This window comes from Clinocottus analis, unplaced genomic scaffold (assembly GCF_023055335.1).
Source record: "Clinocottus analis isolate CAN_PGR_092001 unplaced genomic scaffold, fCliAna1.0.p SCAF_3, whole genome shotgun sequence".
Classification (NCBI taxonomy): Eukaryota; Metazoa; Chordata; class Actinopteri; order Perciformes; family Cottidae; genus Clinocottus; species Clinocottus analis.
The window spans coordinates 3,490,217-3,505,245 of record NW_027176042.1 but is presented as its reverse complement, the minus strand read 5'-3'; the positions used below and the strand labels follow the sequence as shown (position 1 = coordinate 3,505,245).

The window sequence follows — 15,029 nt, the reverse complement described above, 5'->3', positions numbered from 1 at the left end:
CACCAAGGCCTATTCTGTGGCCGGCCGCTGTCTCTTACTGCAAAACAGGACAACCAAAAGCGTTCTAAAAGAGGTAAGGTCAGCTAACTATAGTAACATGCCGACGGGCAACACTACTGTACCAGTTAAACATTACCACAAATAAATCAAATAAATAAATGAAACGTCCTTTCTTCCCTTGGTGAATAACTGGTGTAATCGCCATAGTGCTCCAAGCTGTCATTATACAGACAATATTGGACTCTTTGTGTTGTGTAATTATTTTCTTCCTCATTATTATTGGACACATGATTAGTGTTGCCAAAATATGTTACAGGTTTTTTTTTTAGAATATTTCTGTCAAATCCATCTAGCACTTTCAAAATGCTTGTCGGACCAGGCAGTGATGTCGTAGTAGTAGATGGTTGGATGATGGTCACAACTATTACTAGTAGTTCAATTATGTTTTTATTACTTGTAGAATGAAGCATGGCCTGATTCCTGTCTCAGTGACTGAAGTCGAGGAAAACTTAAAAAGAACTACTCTGTTTTTTTCTGTTCAAAGATCAGAGGAATGTCCATTGTTTAATGACTGATGGATCATCGATCCAAAATCAATCAATCTTCTTCCGCTCACGGATTTGGCTCAGCTCATTATGGGATGGAATAACAGGGCTAAAGCCATATGTTTTTGCAGTATAGTGAATATGATTGGGCTTTGATTTTGAAGACAGAATTGTTGCAATCGCCATTTGTCTTTTTTCAGGCAGATAATTGTCAAACGTGGAACTCGACCTATATGAACTAAGAATGATTGACAGTTCATTTCAGTAGAGCGTTAACACTTTGGATTGGACTAATCTGCAGTTATAACTAGTGGAGGATTCATTTAACCAGTTCCATTGAAGCTCAATATACCAGCGCATTGACATGATGGCAATAATCCTGTCTGTGTGTGTGTGTGTGTGTGTGTGTGTGTGTGTGTGTGTGTGTGTGTGTGTGTGTGTGTCCTTACTGGTTGCGTTACCATGTGTGATGACCAAATATAACCCACGCCCAGGGGTCTACTACACACTGCACTGACACATATAGGTCACCCAACCACCTACACACACACACACACACACACACACACACACACACACACACACACGCTCCAGCATCCCTGACAGTTCCAGTGTCCACTATCTTTTATTTTCTTGTCTCAGTTTGTCATTTTTCCTGCCTTTTCTTTTTTTTTCTTCCTCACATCGTCGTCATCCTCCTCAGGTCCATTGATGTTCAGACTCTGCTTTCTGCAACTCTTATCTGGTCTTTTTCAACTCTTGAGACTTTGGAACTGCTCTGAATTCAGACACAGCTATATTTTTAAGTGTATATGAGTGAATCATAACTACTCAATTGAAAATCATCCGTGTGGCTGAGTATTGGCCTCTTATTAAACATGAACAGGACTTAGTTTATGTCTTTCTAACGCTGAACCCTTCAATCAGTTCCTGGAAGGTTGCTGGTTTTGTCACTGGCATCGTCATTTCTGAAACGATACCCAGCTCTATCGGCGATGGAGGAGGCTGGTATAAGTTGCGAGGGGGAAGCAGCAGGAAGTGTAAGAGGAAGTGCCAGCAAACCATTTGTGTTCAGTGTCTGATGACAGACTTTTGTTCTCCTCTATATCGTCCTCCACAGCGCTGAGTGTCCGATTAGTGACATTCATTTCAGTTATTTTGCTCACCAAACTTTCTAAAATCAATCTGGATATGCTTAAAAAGAGTTTAAAGTCCAAACGAGACCATTGACAACTCAACATCGACCGATCAGGGTGAATTAAGATTTGATGCTTTCTGATCGCCTCCAGAGGATCTTAACTCTATCGCCGCCATCAGGCTGAAATATCCACCTTTACCTGAGAAATATCAACATGAAACAGGATCTGAATTTGAATAAGCACATTCTCGCTCACCAAAGGATGCAGCTCTTCACTTTGGACACTACAAAGTTGGATTTTTCCAAAATTTGTGTGCGTTCGTGTCCGTCTCAGCTGCCTCTCCTTGATGTGTTAATTAAGTCCCAATGCATAGTGTGAGACTGGAGACTTAACGTTTAGATGCATGTTGTCTCTTTACAAAACCTAAGCAGTGTCGGAGGAGGTGTGTGTGTGTGTGTGGGTGTGTGTGTGTGTGTGTGTGTGTGTGTGAGTGCAGTCTCTAGTCTAATTGGTTAAGGGATGTGTGAACTGTGTTCTGGCACATGTGCTCTGTTCCCCAGAATAACGAGCATGGCTGCAGGTGTTTCCCAGAAGTGGGGGAGGTTTGTGTGTGTGTGTGTGTGTGTGTGTGTGTGTGTGTGTCTGTTTGTGCGTGTGTGTGTGTGTGTGATCCAATTCCTCCTCACCAAATCCTGATGTCTTCATATGCAGCAGCACAAACCGGGTTTGCGTGTGCGATTGCTGATTTATTTGCAGTCCATGTGTTGAACTCTACGCAAAAACGATGTGAGAAAAATTAAAACGATTCATATTCACTTTCTTTTATATAAAATCAGGATTCTGACACATGGAATACTAATGCAGCGATTTGTCAAAGGAATTTGCATTTTTTTTAAAGACAAATATTTCTATGCACATTTGACTGATTGGTGGTTGTTACCGTCTGCTCGTATGTAATACTAATCATGCTTGACTCCACTAATGATTTCATTAGTTTTAGTATGTTGACACGTTATATAAAAGATATCACAGTGTTGTTTAAAAATCAAAAAGACATTTAAAACCAAATCTAATTTGCTGCATCAAACCCTAGAGGGTTGGTTTAAAATGTCCTTGGGGAGCGTGTTGTTTTCTAAGGGAGCCCACACACCATGGGTAAGGTGAACTCCCCCGTCAGTGCTCCAGAAAAGCAGCTGTCACATCCTCAAACAGCGGACTACCTTCCCATCACCACTACCTCTGTCTCTGCCAAGCATCCAATGTGTGTGTCTGTTGATGCGCCTGAAAAACGGAGACCTTATATAAGATGTGGATGTAGTCGTCAGGACGTCACACATTGGTCACTTAGATTTGGTCGTCGACATCTTGGCTTTTTGCAGTCAGTAGATGAAAGGGACCATATGACTTTGTAGGAGTGATGTAAAGACGTCGTATCTGGCTCTGGTGCGCACTGCCAATCACAAGGTAGCCCCGCCCTAAAGCATCCCCTGCTTTAAGCTCTATTTGACTCTAATGGACCGTAATTTACGCAATGAACATCATGCTGTATTAAAGAAGACTTTAAACGAGACATTGAGAACATAAATTCTTTAAACTTACATAAACTTCTTTATGAATATTTAATGAGGTAATAAATCAAGAGAGAAGTAGTTATTTTCTTCTATACAACCTGAGAAGTTGCCCCCTGATGGACATTAGAGAGAATGTAAGTTTGAATGCACTTCAGCATTGCCTTCATTTTTTAGAACTGGAAGTTACCTCTTGACTTTAGATAACATGATGCTACACGAGGTAGCAAGTTTGTGTTGCGTTCAATGCTACACAGTGGTATCTGTGTGTGTGACTGTTGTAGCCACAGCCGGCCAGTGTTCATGGTCGCTTTCAACTGTATAAAAATGTGTCCAGGGGACAAAAGCAAATATAATGGATTTTAAAAACCCGATGATATTATTCTAAAGGAATGAAGTAAGTATTAGCAGACAACTCAAATCCCAGCTGCACAGCCACTGGGAACACTCTGAATGCTCCTTAAATGTCCGGCATAGGGCCTCTACGTTCTGCTCCTCCATTACTTTGGGTTAACATTCATTAATGGGCCTGAATTCATTATTTCTGTGTACACATTTGTTATGTGTTTTACTTTTTACACTCAAAACGTTTAAAAAAATCTGTTCATGCATACATTTTCAGGCATTTAAATTTATTTTTTTTTTTTAAAGATTTTTGTGTTTTGTCAACGTACATGCCAGCATGTGTGTTCACTCATGCATACCTCTGTGTGTGTGGGAGTGAGGGTGTTATTGATTCGCGCAGATGTTCCACATGGCCTCCATGCCACAGATGGCCAGTCAAGTTGTCTTCTCTTGTTCTTGTGTCGTCTTGGCACGTCATTAGACATGCAGGGGCTTGTACATGTTGCATGTGTCAATGTATGTGTGTGTGTGTGTGTGTGTGTGTGTGTGTGTGTGTGTGTGTGTGTGTGTGTATATGATTCATATGGCTACTGCTGACCAGCTGCTACCAGAAGCTATTGTGTCACCAGACGCCAGGACTGCCAAGACTATATGTGTGTATGGCTGTGTGTGTGTATGTGTGTGTGTGTGTGTGTGTGTGTGTGTGTGTGTGTGTGTGTGTGTGTATGTGTGTGTGTGTGAGAGCATCCTGAGTGTGTGTTCAGAAAGTGGAAATGGCTTTTTTTATGTGGGAGTGTATCTGTGTGCGTTTTTTGTACTTGTGTGTGTGTGTGTGTGTGTGTAAGGAGGGGGGGGGGGGGGGGGGGTTGAGGAGTCTTAAAAGGCTAAATGAATGTATGACCCGTGCCTCCGCTTGGCCCTCGTGGCCCCGCCAACTCATTAACTATAGAAAAACGACCCCACCTCCTGTTGCAGGAGACAAAGACATGGGGATTGAAGTGTGTGTGTGAGGCATGGTGGTGAGGCAGGGTTTGCTTTGGGAGGGTGAGGGAGGGAGAGGGGGGGGGGGGTCAGTGTCTGGACAATAGGCTTGGCGCGCGACAACCTTTATTTGACTTGACAATCAGGGAAGAAGTGTTTAAAGCCTGCTGGAGACACACACACACACACGCACGCACACACACACACACACACACACACACACACACACACACACACACACACACACACACACACACTCACACACACACACACACACACGCACACAGACATCCTGCTGTCACTGTGTCTGAACTGGCCTTGTCCCTTGTCCTCATATTGTTTTCAATTTCATTTTCATGACTTTCTATGTTTCTGGACTCCAGCGCCAACACACTGACACTCAGCACCTATTTCATCTGCTGGTTGAAGAAACACAAGAGAGGCAAAGACATTATTTATTTCTTATTTCATTCAAAAAGAAAGACACACAGCAGCGCCGTTGTACATCGTTGCTATCCTTGTTGTTTGAATGTAGAAAAGTGTAATATACATAAACATTGGGACACAATTTAAAACACAGTTTTATGTGAATTAATGCAGCTGCAGAGAAAAAGTTTTAAAAAATGCCCCGGGCTTCATTACCACTGAGGTTTTATTTTTTTTATTATTGTTGTTATAGACTATTATTGTTAGCAGTTCAACATAAATATTAAAGATGAAAAAAGCTGAACAGAACTCACTTAAGGGAGAATAGTGCTGGCCCACCTCGGAGCTGTCGCTAGCTTCAGAGCTTCACTTTAAACCGAGTTTAATTTAATTCATGAACAAACCAACTGTACACACAAACGTTACTGTCTCATACTCCCTGTCGCTCACGCGCTGTGATTACATGCTGTAATTACATGCTGTAATTACATGCTGTAATATGTTGAAGAACCTGGAGATACAACATCTGTCAGACCCAGACCCATGGCACTGAATTAGTTGTTCTATAAAATGATTGCCAAATAATATAGTGATGAATGAAAGAGGACTTGGAGGCATGGTAAATAGTAAATGTAGAGTAGGTGGAAATAAAAGAAACATTCACACTCAGACAGTGAAGTTGCTGACATTGCTGAAAGAAGACCACCAGGTACCCAGCCTCTCCGGTCATTAGCATTTATTAGCATTTATTAGAAAGTTACATTTTTCACTGACGCTTAAGTGTGTCGCTCAGCTACTACAGAATATTCAAGTGTTCTTAGTGAGAGAAGACTTCCACAGAGCTGTGATAAAGGATCCTTTACTAAAGCCGACTGAATGCTTGTTTAAAAAATAAAAACCACCATGAAAATGAAGTTCAGCTTGTTTCACCATGTGAACAGCTTCATGTTGGTCTCTGTGCTGTTTGCTGCTGTCCAGATTCTCAGGGAGACACACTGTGTTTTTGTGTCCTGGGTTGAGTATGGGCCGATATTCATCATCAATGTAGCCATGGCAACAGTTGCTCAATTACCGGTGTGTGTCTTGTTTACCTCCGGAGCCTCCCTCTCTCTTCCGTCTGCAACAGCTGCTCCCTGTTCCTCTCCCTGTTCCTCTCCCTGTTCCTCTCCCTGTTCCTCTCCCTGTTCCTCTCCCTGTTCCTCTCCCTGTTCCTCTCGCCGTCTCTCACTCTCTCCCTCCTCACGGTCTGCTGTTCCTCACTTGTTTCATCCCCGGTTCTCTCTTTCTGTGCCGGATGGTTCCTCTGTGTCGTATGAACAGACAACACCGTACGTCTCCAGCCGAGTGGCAGAAGGTGTGGGTTCTTATTTCAGTCTGTGTGCTTGGACCAGAGGAACTTCCCCGCCTTTTCTTATTATGCAGATGTATCATATTTACTGGTCTGTCCTTTATGGCTCTGTGCTTACAGCTCCGTGCTGCTTTTATTTTTGGAGAGCTGAGGTCTTGTTCAGAAGTATGTTGACCATCACTGACCTTTCAAGAACATGAACAGTCTGCAAAAGTAAACCTTGAATTCAGTGACTGAAACGTTAATCATAAATGTAAGAACAGTTTTATTGTTTGACCCCCCCCCAAAAAAGTTCCCAAATGTGGAAATAACCAGATAACTTGCTTTAGTGGAACTGGGATGGCCTCATATGTTCCTTAGCTGGCTCTGGTTTTTCCCAGCTGGGTCCTGGAAGTGGCTGCACGGCTTCATCCACGCAGCCTCCAGCTGAAAGACCAGCTTTCTGCTCTGGCAGACCCACGCAGGCGGCTCCTTCCTCGGCTTCGCCTGTGCACCAAAACCCTCGGTTGGCGAGAGGTCAGCGGTCCCAGCTGGCTGGTTAGCAAAAACACCTCAAGTATATGTGTGTGTATGTGTGTGTTTTGGCTTGTGAGGCAACATTTGTATCGTCCTACTGGTTTTAATCATTATATAACTCCCTTCACACCACTTCTTTACCAATGGAACTTGACACATCTGGTCATGTACTTCTTAACTTTCATTGGCACATGCTTCAACTTTCCTTTTGGCAGGTCGACTATGATCTTGGGAAATGCTCTCATGCCTTTCCCAATACTGGGTTCAAAATGCCAGATCACAAGAGGTCCCTTATGCGTATAACAGCTTCAGCCACTGCTTCACAACGCGTCCAGCTAGGGGTTCATACTTCATGTAACTGGTTTTAATTCAAATGTTTTCTCATATTGTTAACAACTTTTTCTGATTTCTTATGACCCTATGCTATCAAAACTATCTATCTATCTTTCTCTCTGACACACACACACACACACACACACACACACACACACACACACACACACACACACACACACACAGTCACACATCAGAACACATTTTTGGCTCTCATCCTTTTGGCTGTCGTCTGTTTCTAATGAAGCAGCTTCATAGCGGCTCGATCATGAGATCAGAGTGAAGTAAACAACAGAGGATTGTGGGGAAGTTCATGATGTCCTCACATGTTGCACTTCCATCAACTGACGGGGTTTAAAAACAATTTTACTCTTTTCTTCACCGTCTATGCCTTTCAATGTCTCAGTGAGTGTTTCTGTGAATATTTAAGTTATTTTTAAGCTCCTCCTTCTCCCTTTATGTCTCGGTTCTTATACATTTTTAAACATCTCAATTAGCCAGCTACCTGATACTGATGAAGGGGGCTGTTCATGTGTGACCTCCCGTCTGTATGTGTGTGTGTGTGTGTGTCTGTCAGATGTATTGTTGTTCTGGTTTGAATGTTTGTGCTTCCACATATGGTGCCATCAAATGATTTGAACATCAGACCTCAAACACAAACAGCTGCTATTTTTTAAGGTTTGTTGTGGATCAATAAACATACAACCGATTAGAAGTAAAAACGTTCAGAACATAATTACTAATTTTTTACAACTTCAAATTGTAACAAGATATAGCTACCACGTGACGAATTAAAATTGCTCAGTTTTTTGCAAATAATAACAAACCGTCTCACATTCAAAGTTTTCACATTATTCTACACACATCTTTCGCATAATTACTACACATTTCCAAGTTATTCTTTTCACAAGAAATCTTTAATCGTTATTCCACATGATTGTTGTATTTGTCTTGTTGTAATGTGAGAAATTGCCATGCTGTGTATCCTGTCTTATATTCACTGAAAGGAAAAAGAAAAACAATTGCAGTTATATTTTGTTTTTATTGTTTTGGCAGAATGTCAGAACCAGTTTCCAGATAAATAAATCCTTCTTTTCCAGGAACACTCGGGCTCCTCTAACCATTCACATAGAGATATTTCTGCTGTATTGAAAACCTAAGGACATAAGTAGTAAAAAACCTCTTTACAAAGGTACTTTGCAACAACAACACCTCAGCAAAGTAAAAGCAGCCGAGGGTTAAAAGGATGAATCGTGTTGAAGCACTGGTGTGTGGATGCAGGACGTTCTCGGCCCAGATGTATTGACCCGTCATTCCTGTTTGATATCTGTGGACTAACATGCCCTCATGGAAAAAGGGCTAGATGTGAAGCACAGGAGGGCTTCTTGTTGGCCTCGTCCTCTGTGCCACAGTGTGATGCTGCTGTGTGTTCTTTGAGAGGGAAAAGGAGGGGGACGCTGTTTGTACAATAGTCACAGTCTGTTCCTCCACCAAGTTCTTTGGCTCAATCCACAATCATCCATCCACCGGACAAAGCCTTATTGATAGAAGCCCACATACTGTATCTGATTAGACGTGTGTGTGTGTGTGTGTGTGTGTGTGTGTGTGTGTGTAGATGGAGGACATTTCCGATCGTAATTAATGTTGTTGTTCTTTTTCTGTATGCAGGTAGAGGACACACACACACACACACACTCATCTTCAACTGGTCTAGTGACCAATGAGTGTTTTTCCATCTTCATGACTTGTGACCCTATAACCACTGGTTCCTACTGACTCATACAACAGTGTGTTCTACAGTTAGATATTGTGTGTGAGTGTGTGTGTGTCTGCTATTTTGCGGTCATTTGATTGGAAAGCTAGAGTCTCCCAGTGCCCAGGGTGAGATCTCCCCCCACCACCCAGTTCAATAACCACAGGACATGGCTGTACTCTGTGTGTATGTGTGTTGGTGTGTGCATGTGTGTGTGCGAGTGTGTGTGTTTAGGGGTCAGCAGAAGAGTTAATTAGCGCATGGCCCCCGTGGCATAAACTGTAATGAGTCCAGTTATTGTCTAGAAGTTGTCCTCATTCCGTCCATCTTTTTCTCCTGAACTTTCTCTTTATTTCTCACTCAGCATTGTTCAGTTAGAGTTCCAGTGTGAACCAGCGTAGCACCGTACTTTATATTTCACTCCAAAGTTGTTGTTTTTCATTTTAAGGTGAAATCCATCTGCTATTTCTTTGCAGTGTTTTCAAATAGAAATGCCCACTCTGTCGTTAGCAAAGAGCAGAGGTTACCACAGAAAGCTAATCAATAGCGTTATGAATAACGTGAACACTAGCGCCAGCTAAGTCAACGTTAGCTGTGCTAAGCTTGGAAAGTACTGAAAGGGTTCACAGTGACTTGTAGAGTGTTTACTGCAGTGTTCTTTGAGGTAAAATGATTGATTTTGCCAGTAGTCTTGTGGCTTTGAAAAAACATGAATGGCTATATAGCTTCTGCGAACAGGAGTGGCAGAAAAACACATTTTAGCCATCAAAAACAACTGCCCACTTCAAACAAATAGTATCAATTGAAGTCTCCTCTATATTAGAATATTTTCACCATGTTACCTTGCTGTCACACAGCCTTTTCCCACAAGGAACCTAAGCTATTAACTATGCTCACTTCAAAGCCACGAGACTTTGACAACACGTTGCCTTACAGAACACAGGACCTGCTGGTCGACTGCCGTTGTGTAACTTTGTGATCCAAACCAACATGGCGTCCACAGCGCTACGTTGCTTAGCTTCCGTGCTGGTTCTCCAGTCCGATTTCACCAAAACTTGGAGCGTGGACTTGTCACTTATGCAAAACCCGGCAAACATTTTATGTCACATCTTGTCATTCTCTGAATGCTGACTGTTGAAGTGAGACAGCATTTGAATGTTTTTCTTTCAAAGCTCTGTTTATGTTTTATATGGATTATTTCAGCTCATTTCACTGCGTCGGCCTAGTAATAAAATCTTTAACAATTTGTGGTTACCAGGTCCACAATTTGAGATTGAATGTTTTTAAACATTTAAGCCCAACATCAGCATTTAGCTTTTCGCTGCCTCTGTTAGACCTCATCAGTGGATAGCAGTCTAAATCTCATGTTATAGTTTTGTGTTTTCATTTATATTGGCCCAATTGATTCAATAAGCATTCACTGATGTTCATATGTAGAGTAAGGATATGATTTAAAAACCATACCGAGTTATGATGACATGCAGCGCTTTCACAGACAGTAAACACATTTATTGTACTTTCCTTTGACCTCAGTCTTCATTATGATGCTACATGGAAAAAGTGGAAGTTATTGGACACAAGCGTAACGCCAAGCTGCAGGGAGTAATAGGATGTGTGTGTGTGTGTGTGTGTGTGTGTGTGTGGGTGTGTGTGTGTTGAGCATAAGGGGGGCTCAAGTGCACTTATCTTGGTGTCTGCTTGTCTGTTTGCTTGTCTGTTGCAGATCTGACCAGAGGTCAACTGACTGGAGTCCATCTGGGCACGAGTTGATGTTGTCTTTGCTTTTGTTTGTGTGTGTGTGTGTGTGTGTGTGTGTGTGTGTGTGTGTGTGTGTGTGTGTGTGTGTGCTTGTGTGTGTGCTGGTGTGTTTGTGAACGTCTTGGCGCACGTCTTGAGGAAAAGCTGAGGGGAGCTTGAGGTTATCCTATTGTTGTCAGGGCATATCTTTTAATTATATGCGAGGGTCATTTGCATGTCATAGCTAGAGGCGGCGGGTTGAGCGGGTGGGGGTGAGAGGGGCTTATTGATTGTTTGGAAGGGTGGGGGGGGGCGCTGGAGACAGAAGGGAGCTAAAAATGCTGGCTGAGATCAGGAGGTCAAGCCTAGATACACACACAGACACACACCACATAGATACATAAAACTGAACATCTCTCCGTCTTCCTGTGTTGTCCCACCAGACCTCAGGCCTGCTTAAACTGCAGGGGGCTCTTGAACATGCCCTGAAGGCCCTCTCCTCCCTGCTGACCTCCTGTCTCTCTCTCTTCATTTCCTTTAGATTTTCCATTTAGAATATGCTGATTAAAGAAACCCATTTTATTTTGAAATGAATATGTTTGACTAATAAATGTTGACATATTGATAAACAGACAAATGGTGCTTGATCAATAATTCACCTCTGTGTGCAGGACGCTTACACTTTCATCCTCCCACTCAAGTTGTTTTGTGTGATTATGCAGTTGCTTAAATATGAAGGATTTAAGAATAATGTGCATTGAAAGTAAATGACTATGACTGTTACATACGCTGGAAATGTGTTTTTATCCTGGCTTTAAAAATAAGCCTGGTCAAACAGAGTAAAAATATACAATATACATCTGTGAGTGTTTAATCAGGTTCGACCTTTACATACTACTTTTCAAATGGTAGTGCTGTATAATACTGATTCTGCCCATTTTTCTTCCCCCCAACACACACACACACACACACACACACACACACACACACACACACACACACACACTTTTCTCTGACTTTCAGCCATGTCTCGTTTATGAGAAAACTCATGTAGCCTCCAGCTGAGGGGGGCTTCCTCGCCTGCTCTGCATGCATGGACAAATATGTGTGTTTGTGTGTGTGAGATTGGTGTGTGTGTGTGCATGTGAGCTCTTCCTTCATGCATGATCAGCCTTGTCTTCCCTGTGACCTGTGTGTGTTTTTTGCGTGTGAATAAGTTCATGCATGGCTGACGTGTGTGTTTGAGCTTTTATAGGTTACATGTACATCTGGGAGGAGAGGGGGGGGGGCAGCGTATATTTAAATTCCACCAAACAGACCCACTGCAAACTGTGTCTTTTAGAAAATAAAAGACTGTTCCTTTCTCTCCACAAGGGAAGAACGCTCCAAAAAGCTTTTATTAATGCATGACAAGACATATCAACAGAGAAATCAAAATTTGCTTCTGGTGCTTGTGAAGCTGTATGTTATGATGTCTTAATTGATAAAGGATTAGTTATTAAATGATCACGCATCGCTACTATAGCACAACGTTGATGAATCTTGCAGCTAAAACAACAGTAACATGTTAAATTGTTTCTGCCGACGGGGTTTATGCTGTATATTATACTACACACAGGTTTTGTACAGGCAGGGAATGATGGGAGTTGTGCAGCTCCGGGCATCCAGTGCTGACATAAGAATAGTTCCAACAGTTTTACTTCTGTGCCGATAATACAGAGCTTCAGTTTTTGTTTCTCCCTTTTAATAAATGTTTCATAATGTGGTATCAAGTGTATTGATGAGGGGGGATTTTTAGCATGAGGCTGACAAAAACAGACACAAATATGAATAAGTAAATACTCCGATCACACGTCCGCTGTTTCTTCAAACCTGTCTATGTTGTAGTTCTTACTGAAGGAGACTTTATTTCACCGTGAAAACATCTCAACATAACGGTGGACTGCTTAAAGGCTTTAACCTGTGTGTGTGTGTGTGTGTTTGGAGGGGAGAGAGGGAGGAGGGGGGGTGCATGGTGCATGGTTTTCAACATGTGTGCGTGTGAGTGTGTTTGACAGCAGTGGAGCATGCGTGTGTGTGTGTGTGTGTGTGTGTGTGTGTGTGTGTGTGTGTGTGTGTGTGTCTGAGGCTCATTAATAATGTATGAGGTGGGAGGGGTAAAGGAGAGGGGGCGGTGACAGATGGAGAATCAGTGTGTGAGAGAGAGCGAGAGAGAGAGAGAGTCCGCGCCGAGAAACAGCGAGAGCAAAGGGAGAGAAAGGGATAGAGAGAGTGAGGAGGAAGGAAACAGACAGAAAGAGAAGGAGAGTGTGTAGTGTTTTCCTCCATTTCGACCGTTATCACATCAGCTGTCTTTGTGTGTCCGTGCTGGACCAGACTGACAGACGCTCGGTCTTTGTGTTTGCTGTTTTCTCTTCGGTTTCTTGGATGCTGAAGGATTGATGGGGATGGAGATACAACACAGTCACCCTGCACTGCCGTACACCTGGACGCAAGAGCTGCACTGACAGAGGTATCGCTATATGTCACTGTGTGTGTGTGTGTGTGTGTGTGTGTGTGTGTGTGTGTGTGTGTGTGTGGAGGGGTGAATATACTAACCTCCTTCCACTTCTACTTGTTATTTTCTGTACAGAAGTAGAGTTTAGTGACAGTTCACACAATACAATGAGAAAGTCTCTGTTAAAGACAATCCTTTTCACAGACAGCCTGTGGATCAAACAGAATACATTGTGCTGTACTTTATCGGGGGTTTGAACCCCTCACCACTCACAGGCTGTCCACCATCTCCTCACTAACTATCAAACTGAACACACTCTGCTCATATGTATATTTTAGGCTGGTAATGCTCTGTGTGTGTGAGGGAATGCACTTGTGAAACTCTACTCTTAAATAAATTACCAAAGTTACTGTTGTTGTAGATGGTGGAGTATCTGTACTGTAGATGTCACACCTTCGTCAATATTTGATCTATATTGTCTGATCTTTAACTCTGCTGGCTGTTACAGTGATCATTCACGCTGTAGGAAGAGATATGTGGTTAAAGCTGTCTGCACACACACACACACACACACACACACACACACACAGACCCACACACACACACACACACACACACACACACACACACACACGTGTGTGCGTACACACACACACACACGCACACACCAATCAGTCGATCAACTGCCACATTTGATTGGGAAATTATGGATTATGTGTTGTGTGCATGTTTCCTCATTGACAACAATTTCTTGAAAAGCGTCTGTCTGTCTGCTTTTGGCTTTTTTTCTCCTTCAGCTCTATTTGTTCTTTATCTTTAGATTTTAGATGAACATGATATGATGGGATGTGGCCACTGTCGGCTAAACGAGAGGTACTCAGTTCCCATCACCGCTGATGTCATAGCTGCTGGCTGTCTCATATTAGAACTCCTGTGTTTAGTATTAATTGCAGCCTGGTCTCTTAAAACTTATATTCCCATACAACAAAACTGCATTATTAATTGACTTTTCAATGGAACGTAAATTCTCCTGGACTTCTTTTGATTTTGATACATCACAAACAAGTTGGATTGAAGTCCACACAGGACAACCAGGTTTTCACCCAGCAGTCCGCTGTTCGTGTCGCGTCTAACACCAAAAGTAATGAGCAATTTTTGTGTGTAAACCTATAAATAATTGAGAATACTGTTTGGAAACAGCTAAAACGCCACGAACATGAAACCCTGTAACGTTGTTATTCGCATATCTAGAATTGTTGATATATTTTTGCTTCAGAAACGCTGAGATTCTATTTATCTGTGGATTTGCAAAAGTACAATACCAACATTTTATTATAGCGACCGGGTTTTTAATTGATATTGTTAATTAATTTAGATGATATTGTCCTTTCTGCTCCCAAATCCATCCAAACATTGTCATTTAAATTTATATTTTTGAGTTCATTTTGACTTAACCGACGGTTTCTCAATGTCTGGCACCAGTTTGTCTCTGGTTAGGCTCAATAGACGGGTCTTGAATGAATTAGCTCATCTCCAGCTGTATAACTCCCTCAGACACAGACACTGCACCTGATTGGTTGAACACACTCCTTACTGGACTGGACTGACATTTTCAGATTTTAAATCTAGATAAAGATGCCAGCTATTCTGGAAAGGTTGTCATATTTCTCCCAAATGTGTGGACCTCAGGCGAAAAACATACACGTAGTCTTTGCTTTGCTTTTTCAGTATCTATCTTGAATATTATTCACGGTATTATAGGACAAACATTATATTTTTATCAGCAAATATCACATCTGCTTCTAACATATTTATACATTATGTCTCTATTATAAGTTGAA

At 42.1% G+C, this 15,029-nt stretch overlaps 1 protein-coding gene across 25 annotated transcripts in view; it reads left to right on the top strand.

Moving 5' to 3' along the window:
• The window catches only part of nfasca (neurofascin homolog (chicken) a), a 118,249-nt gene that overhangs the window by 23,556 nt on the left and 79,664 nt on the right, over nt 1-15,029 (top strand). For 22 of the 25 annotated variants that reach the window (XR_011078613.1, XR_011078611.1, XR_011078612.1 and 19 more), the window contains exon 1: nt 12,911-13,203. The exons of 2 other annotated variants lie outside the window; for them this stretch is intronic. The gene's annotated coding sequence lies outside the window, so the exon portion shown is untranslated. Of the gene's footprint in view, nt 1-12,910; nt 13,204-15,029 lie in introns of those variants that run through there. One more of the 25 variants, XM_068594923.1, reaches the window with a different exon arrangement.